Raw genomic sequence first — 8,614 nt, 5'->3', positions numbered from 1 at the left:
CACAACTTCTGTCTCTTGCTCTACTCATTACCAACTCCCAGTTGTACGCCCCTCTTCTGGTGTTCCTGCAGTCCTTAAAGTGACATTCGAGCAGTTCAGGGGGAGAAAAAAAGCCGCCAGCAGTTTTTGGTCTTTGCTATAAATCCAGTTTTGTGGATTTTTTTATGTAAAAAGAAAAGTAAAATGTTAGAATAAAAATAAACATATAAATAAATAAACATTCAGATATAGCTGTGCTATCTGGTAATCTCAGTCACTTTATTAAAGCTGAAATGTAGGGCACAGATTTAGCTTCATTTCCTGCTTCACATATGCCAACATCAAAAAATTACTGTAGACATGTTTGTTTTACTGTCTTATGAAGCTATAAATAATCATTACTTTTTCAAGTTTTGAGTTTTTGTTTTTAGTTTCAAGATTGAATTTCTCACCCTAAAACAAAAAAGCTTCTTGCTTCAATACAATCTGCAGCTCTGAACTGAACTGGAGCTTTTTTTATTTTATTTTTTTAGCTCAGTTTGTAACAGACTCAACCACACCCCCTTTTCTGCCTTTTAAATTAACAGTGATAAAAGTAATGTAAGTTATTTTGAGAAGAATGTTAGTTTATTAGGGGGATGCTTGTGTTCTTATATCGATGTGGCAAAATCAAATGTTTATTTCACAAAGTAAAATCCAGAAGAAATTTGCTTTGTTTACATTTTTTAAATCAAGTAATTACTTCCTGTTCCAAGTTCCACTCGGCTCTTCTCCTGCCACTTGTTGGACTTCAAACAGAGAGTGTCCGCTGCTCTGAGGAGCAGGGGCGAAGAGCGGCCGGCTGAAGGCTTTTGGAAGTGTTTGCTCTTGGGATTTCACTTCAAGATGTTTACAAATGGCTCTGCAGGAAGCACAACAACAAAAAGAGGTCTAACTCAGTGTTTGGAAGGGCACACTGGGCCTATACGGATCAATTACTAATCTGCTGAGTACATAAAAAGTCACGATCACAAGGAAGTGACAGTTTAGACTGAAAGACCGAACAAAACCTAAAACAACAGTTGGGTATAAATACTTATGGAATCTGCTTTTTTTTAAAAGACAAACATCTGATGGAGAGCAGCAAACGCCTTCCTTTTCAACTTTGAAGGCTCTTATTTGTGCTCTGGTTAACAAAGCTGCTTCAGCTCAAGCCCTGAACAACATATTTATGACCTACAGTCCGAATCGGGCCTGCGCTGTTCTGCTGCAGGCCCAACTGCTGCCCGCTCGCTGTAGTCAATGGAGACGGAGCATAAAGGAGGAAATGAATGCGTGAGGGATGAATACGTGGCCCTGGGGGTCAGTTTAATGGAGTGAGACCCCCGGCTCCTATTGACTTCCACTGCTGAACTATTAACTCCTCACAATTCCCAAGCTGTGGTGTCATTATTCATTCCAGGCGTTAAAAACTTTAAATAATTTGCATTGTTTATCTGTGTCTGTAGCAGATAAATCTTTTTTAATAAATCAAATAGTTTGGTTATTTTAACCGGTTATACTGTAGATAAGATGTCCAAACAAGAATAAAACAGAGAAGTTAGATTTGTTAATGTTTTTCAACTAAACGCTTACTGACAATGAACACTTTTAAAGTTTTTTTGTTAATTTAAAAAATATATATTAAATGGAACTTATTAGATTGGAGGTGGAGCTGTGACATTGTTTTCAAAAAATTGTGTTTTGGCCATCTACACAATGGCATTTTATTATGTTTTTAACCATTAAAAAAAGCTATTTTGCCGTCCACCAAAATGATGTTTTTTATGTGGCTGCTGGGCTGAAACAAACAAAAAAAAGTAGTAATTTTTGCATCTTCACAAATACTGTTCCCCCTGTTGGATTGCACTTAAATTTGATTTAACTTAACAAACATTTTCTATTTTTCTAATATGTTATTCTTTAAATTTACACTATTTGTATCAGAAAGCAGGGAACTGATTGTTTCACAGAAAAACTGGAACAGGAGCTTCTTGAAAATTCATGTGGTTTCTGGTTTTGTAGCAGCTAAGGATCCAACTGACTTGGTGAGAGTGTTCGTGTGTGTATGTGTGTGTGAATGTGTTATCCGGGGGTGTTATCAATAACAAGTGTGATGGGTATGTTTCTTTAAGACAATCCTATAAATGGTGGCCCCCGGTCACCACCTCCTTCACTCAGAGGGGGCTGGCTCCAGTTTGAGTTTTCCTTGGCGGGTCAAGCCGGCCATTGAAGTCTGAATAGGCTGCCATGGCAGATTACTCTGCACAGCTGTCCCCCTACCGTGGAAATTAAGTTATGCCCCGTGTCAGCAAGTTTTGTGTTTTCTCTGCCCATCCCCCCCACCCCCCACCTTCCCTTTGCCCACATCCTCCTCTTTCTTAAGTAGCTGAGGCCCCACAAATGTGCACACACATAGTAAGGCTTTAGGAGGTGTGGGTAATCACGCCGGGACAATTCTGATTAGTTAGCTCAATCTGAACCCAACCTGCATACCTACACAAAGAAAACACACGTCCCTGTTGCAAATGAATGCATGTGCACACAATAAAAAACACAAACTGAAGCATCTCAGACTTGTTTCAGTGCTTCCTGGACAGAGTCCTGCTGCCCTTGTGGCCCCGTTTCAGTGTTTTTGTTTATTTGTGGGTGATGTTGTTTGTGTTGTGGTCAAAGTGAAAGACAAACACTGCAGCTCGTCCAGTGGTGTGTGACCATGCTGACAGTGTCCCCCTTCCAGACAGAGCAGCCAGATGTTACAAACTACATAAATAGCACAACAAGCAAGAAAATTTGTGTTTGGTAGATTAATTCTCTCTTTTAACAAACACTCATTGACATTAAATCGTATACCTTTGGAAAGCCTTTTAATATTCCTTTTAAATGGTGCCACATTTGTAAGGATCATGCATTTATGGGATGAGCAGTAGAGCTGAGTGTGTGGGTTGCACACATGAAATATTTGCCAAATCTACACTGCAAAACAGCTTATTTTGCTATTCTATAGCTGGTATCGGGCGTAAAGGTGCTGGCTTTAATACCTGATTCCTGCGAGAGGTCCCGGGTTCAAATCCCGGACGAGCCCCCTTTTGTCACAGGCCAGCCCATGGCCCATAACAAAAATGAGGGGAGACAAGGTAAAGGCCAACTGAAACATTTTTATTATCAACATAAATCTAAATAAACTCAAAATCCAACCTAGAACACAAAAACAAGGAGTTACCTGGAGGAGCAGAAAGAGAGAAATGGTTAGTGGAGCACTGATTAAATCACTGCACCCAGGTGCTTCCCATTACTCAAAGGCCACCGGTCCTTCCAATCAGAGGAGGAGCCGTGACACTATTGACACTGGTTTTGAACTTCTGGTACCCCTGGATGCTGCCAATCAGGTGCCCCCTTTAAGATTCATTGGCAAGAAGCAATTTTACAAGAAAGAGATAATCTAATTTCCTTATGTTTTTTGTGTTCGGATGACAATGTAATAAAACAAACTGATATTGGTTTAAGTAACTGTTTTGTTAATAAATAAGAATCTAACTTTGTAGAATCTCATCTCACTAGTATCTATTTATTTCACGTGAATATTTTTTTCCACCTTATACCCGTTTTGTGTTATTGAGTTACAAATAAAACTTTTAAAAACAAAATCACAGAGCATCATAAGAACAATAAATAGACGTCATAAATCTGAGCATATCAATGCTTTATCTTTCTTTGCAACTTTTTATATTTTTTACATGACCAACACAACTCATGCTATATAAGCCCCAGTAACAAAATTAGTATACAACACTTTGTGACCCCCTTTATGAGATGCTCAACTGCGACATTTTCAACAGCGAATAAATCAAATGGCTGCCACAAACAGTCAGGTAGCGATGCGTACTCTCGGTGACAGTGGGATTAGTGCTGCAGGTTTTCTCTCAGGACCTGGTAAGTCGTGCTGCAGCCAGAGTAACTGGATTACAGGTCTTTTTCTCATTTAAAAGGGCTGAGAACTCAGCAAAGGTCTTACATGATGAAATCAAAGTGGCAGCTGAAATAGTTGTGGGGGTGGGGGGTGGAGGTAACGACAAGGGGTTCCTGAAAGTCCCCCCTGGCATCAGTAACACAGCAAAGGAAAGAAATTCAAAATCAATGATCTTTGCTTTGCTGCCACTGGTGCCTCCTGCTAATAAGTTCAGAGAACTTTCCCCAAACCGAGACGGGAAATAGGAGAGCTTCAGCCAGCAGAGTAAGTGAAATAACCCCAAGTGCTAAAACGCGTTTCAAATGAAAGTGAGAAAAGGGATCAAACTAGGAGCAACACACTTTTTCATGCTGCGTTTTCAGCAAAGATTTTAATGCTGGCATGGGCGCAGAGGGGAGTCGAGGTGGAGCCCATTCCATCAAGAAAAAAAAAAAAAGAACCTGTGGTAACTTCAGGGGATTATTTCCAAATCCTTTCAATGAACTTTCCATCTCAGTGCCCACTCCTGCATCTCAGCCATTCCAACTGTCCGGCTGGTTCTACATCACGTTTTTGCACAACTTTGYGTGGCATTGGGGCCAAAGCAAACACATGTGAGCAATAAGGTCAGAACACATTAGGAGCAGAGAGTTCACCACAGAAAGCTGCAAGTTTATCTGTTTGAGATAAAGAAGCACTTAATGCATGTGGTGTCGGTTTTTAAAACACAAGAAAATATGGGTAATACAGCTTCTGAATGGGTGTTCTGAACTGTAATTTCATTGTGCTCTGTACAAAAAGGTCTATCTTATCTTATCTCATCTTATCTCATCTTATCTTATCTTAAAGTTTAAATAAACCAAAGAAAATGTGTCCTCTGTGAAAAATCAGCGTGAATGAATTGCTTAAGAAGCTGAAACTGAGTTGCTAAAGCTAAAAGAAACAGAACATCAGCTAAAAGAAGCAAAATCATTCATGCTGATGTTGGCAAAAGGCTAGCTTGAAGCTAAATGCAACAAAAGCCTAGTCAAAAGTTAGCCAAAATTCAAATGAATTTAAAATGTTAGCTAATACTGTAGTGAAAGTAGCAAAAGCCAAAGACAGCAACTAAAATGAGCAAAATGGAAAGTAGCAGAAGGCTTGCTAAAAGCTAAAAGTACTAGAAGATGCAAAAGCTAATTAAGAGTAGCAGAGCTGTAGGCTGTGTCCAAAACGGCAAGCCGGGTCCTCTGAAGGACCCAGTGTACCCGGTCGAGGTGGGCCGGGTCCTGGTAGATTGGGAAGACCAGAAAAAAGTGGCTGTGAATTTGGACAGTCTAGCCTCCCGTTCCTTATCCTGGCGAACGTCATGTCGTCTACCAACCGTGACAACGCCAAACAGAAGCAAAATTAGATTGAAATTAGAAAAAATATAAATATATTAGTGTTATTAATATCGCAAAACAATAAAATTAAGTTAAAGGTATTATTTGAAGAACTAATTGTCCCGCTGTAGGTGCATGTTTATTTCGCGTTTTTTCTGACAAAAATAGAATCTAAAAACACGTCTATACAAATAATAAAAGTGTTAAAAATACAATCGCTAAACAAATTAAATTTTTATATCGCCATATTTTTTTAATTAAAATGTATTCTTTTCTCTCGCTTCGTCCAGCATTACTAGCATAAAAAAAATCTCCGGTAGGGCCACAATGCATTATGGGATATGGTGGGCCGGGAAGGATCCGTCGGACCAGTCCTTTGATTCGGGGCCAAAGGAAGGACGCATTTGAGGAGTCTTAGGTTTTGGACGGCCTCCATTCCGGTGCTGTGACATATGCAGCAGACGAATTCGGACTTCGGAGGACCCGGCCCACTGTTTTGGACACAGCCGTAACTAAAAACTAAAAGTAGCAAAAAGCCAGCTAAAAGCTAAAATAAGCTGAATGGTAGCTAAAGGAAACATAAAAAGACAAAACAAAAATCGTTAGAAGGAAATTAGGAACAGAACAATACTTTTAGAAACAGAAGTGGTCTTGGCGTATTTTTATGCAGAATTAAAAAATAACATTTTGAATTGCAAAAAACAAAAATCATGGCGCCCATTTCCTGAATGAGCAAACCTTTTGAGTGGTTAAAGTAGCCTAGCATCAAGTAGCTTACACAGTACTAAACAGGAAAACAATACTTGTGTTTTTAACTTGGGCTTAAGATGAAGAAGCTATAAATGTTTTCACTTAGCTTTCACTAGACATATAAAACATGCGCAATACTCTGAACTTYAGAAGAAGTAAGGTCAAATACTTTTAAAATTACTCAAATGTGGAAAAAATGTTATTGTAATGAACAATCTGAAAACTTAACTTGTTCATCTTGTCTTTCATTGCTCAATAGGGTGGAGACAGGAAGGAAAGGATTCTGTGATTTTAAAAGAAAAAAATGCAGCAGGAATTATTCTAAATATGCGTTGGAAGATCCTGGAAGGAGCCTGAGCTGCACCTTTATAAACACCGCGCTGTGATAAGCTCGGGGTGAAGTGATCTGCATGGGGTGAAGTGTGGGCCGTTTTGTTCGGGAGGCCAACAAAACGGAGCTCGCTGAAGCAAAGTCGATGGCAGAGATACCTTACACACGCTCAAAGAGCTGGAACACAAACAGCCACAGTTTGTAAATTAACCATCCCCAACACACACTCAACTGTGCTCGTGGAGGAAGAAAAACTGCTGTGGCAACACTGAAGCACTCTTAAACAAAGCTCCACTGAAAGGTGAAGGCAGACTTGCTGAGTCTGTGCGTGAGTGTGAATGTGCTCGTCTGTTAGCAAAATATCTCAAGAACCACTGGATTGATTTTAATAAAATTCTCAGGTAGAGATCATTGGGTGTACCTCTACAGCTGTTTAACTTTTGGGGTCAACCCAATTTAAAACTGTTGCAACAGTTAACTGATCTTAGAAAACACAAAAATAGCTATAATTCTGTTACTCTCATAGAAATTTATCTAAAATTTTGTGTGATTATAGCCAAGAGTCACTCACATCACTAGTTCCAAGTTGCACTTTTTGTGCAAAATGTTTTGCCAAAAACTTTGCAATTAATTGGTGTCAACCCTGCTCATCTGTTAGCAAAATAACTCCCAGACCACTGGATAGATTCTAATGAAACTTTCAGGAAGTAATCAACAGAAATATATCTACAACTGATTAACTTAGAGTTACTGATCCAAGATGGCCACCACATCTACTCAAGCCATCACAACAATTGCTATTCCTCAGTCAATAGACATAGTTTATAGTTATTGTCAAGGTTTGATTGAAACAGTTACAAGAGTAATCTACATTCATTCAAGGAACAACTGAGCCTTTAATTTTTTATAGCTTACATTATTAAATCCAACAAAACATAAAAAAAAACAATGACTGCACTTGAACAAATACATCAATTCAATTTTAGAATGCTCAGTGCAGTTTGGTGAGATTTTTTGCACTTCTTTCATCCATTCACACATCTCGCATTATTACAGCCTAATCAACACATGCTGTGCTTTTCCTAAGTGCTGAAACTGGCTGAACAAATGCGAGGAGCAACAAGAAAGACAAGGAGGAGGAGGAAGGAGGAGGAGGACAGGCTGAGCTGCAGAGCTTATTCTMCTGCCTTGGAAAGCTTCATGCACAGTGGATCGCATTACCGACACTGCTGGAAACCGACAAGGTATTTCATTTAGAAGCCACTGAATCCCATGCAGGGTCATTTCTGCAGAAACCATGCCTGCCATCTCAAATAGAAGTAAAACTAAACCTTTGCATGTGTCTTTTTGAATTGAAAACATGCCCTTTTTCTAATATTTGGAACTATAAAGTAGTAACATCAACAAAAGGCAGGTAGAATACGTGTTTATATTGATAACCAAGCATCCTCCCTCCCCACACTGACTCGGTCATGTGTTCCTCCTCTTTTCTTTACAGTGGAAGCTTGAGACCCGGGCAGCAGCAGATCGTTCCCACATGCTTCCCCGCCGCTCAGCTCTCCAGAGGTGTCGAGCCGGCCTGAAAGAATGAAGTGCCTCCCTATTGTGCTGCTCAACTATTATGTGCTTAACATTTCCATGACAAAGATGCCACTCGACTTCTCCACCATCAATTCAGCTGAAGGGCCCTTGCACCCCCCCACCAATAAAACATTTTGCACTAGCATCATCGTGGATTTAAATGCCCCCACTGGATGAGAAGTTGCTGTATCAGTTCTGGGAGTAAACAAAAAGGTGAAAAATTCAAGAAACAATCAGTATGTTCATCTTTGATTGCACAATAAGTTTAAAGAGGGGAAAAAATTCTAATATGTTTGTAAATCTTCAACTACAGATCAAATTCTAAACACTTTGAATAAAATGTTAGAGGCTAACCTTTATCAGCCAGTGGTGGTAAATTCCCACACAGCAGAGTGTTGGTGGTGGTGGTGGTGGGGAGCAGAGGGTGTTTTGTTAATTTATGGTGACAGTTGTTTTTGACAAAAGGCAGCTAAATCAAGACATAGCAGGTCACCGAGCCATCAGTCAGCAGCAGGAGCAGGAGGGCCTTTAAACGTCGCAGAAATGAGGAGCACTTTGTCAGATTTAGCGAGGAAACTGAAAGGATTTTATTTTATTTTTTTGTGTGTGTGTGTGTGTGTGTGTGTGTGTGTGTGTGTGTGT

At 39.7% G+C, this 8,614-nt stretch overlaps 2 long non-coding RNA genes across 2 annotated transcripts in view; one reads left to right on the top strand and one right to left on the bottom strand.

The window, feature by feature from the left end:
• Positions 1-806: 806 nt before the first annotated feature.
• Positions 807-8,614, bottom strand: part of LOC106519881 (uncharacterized) — a 34,094-nt gene continuing 26,286 nt past the window's right edge. Inside the window, exon 3 of the long non-coding RNA XR_001310487.1 lies at positions 807-880. This is a non-coding gene — a long non-coding RNA (uncharacterized LOC106519881). The remainder of the gene's footprint in view (positions 881-8,614) is intronic.
• On the top strand, positions 7,209-8,037 carry LOC106519882 (uncharacterized). Its single transcript, XR_001310488.1, has 2 exons — positions 7,209-7,635; positions 7,890-8,037. It is a non-coding gene; the product is annotated as an uncharacterized LOC106519882 (long non-coding RNA).

This window comes from Austrofundulus limnaeus, unplaced genomic scaffold (genome assembly GCF_001266775.1).
Source record: "Austrofundulus limnaeus strain Quisiro unplaced genomic scaffold, Austrofundulus_limnaeus-1.0 Scaffold84, whole genome shotgun sequence".
NCBI lineage: Eukaryota > Metazoa > Chordata > Actinopteri > Cyprinodontiformes > Rivulidae > Austrofundulus > Austrofundulus limnaeus.
The sequence above is the reverse complement of the archived record's forward strand: the minus strand, read 5'-3'. Positions and strand labels throughout refer to the sequence as shown.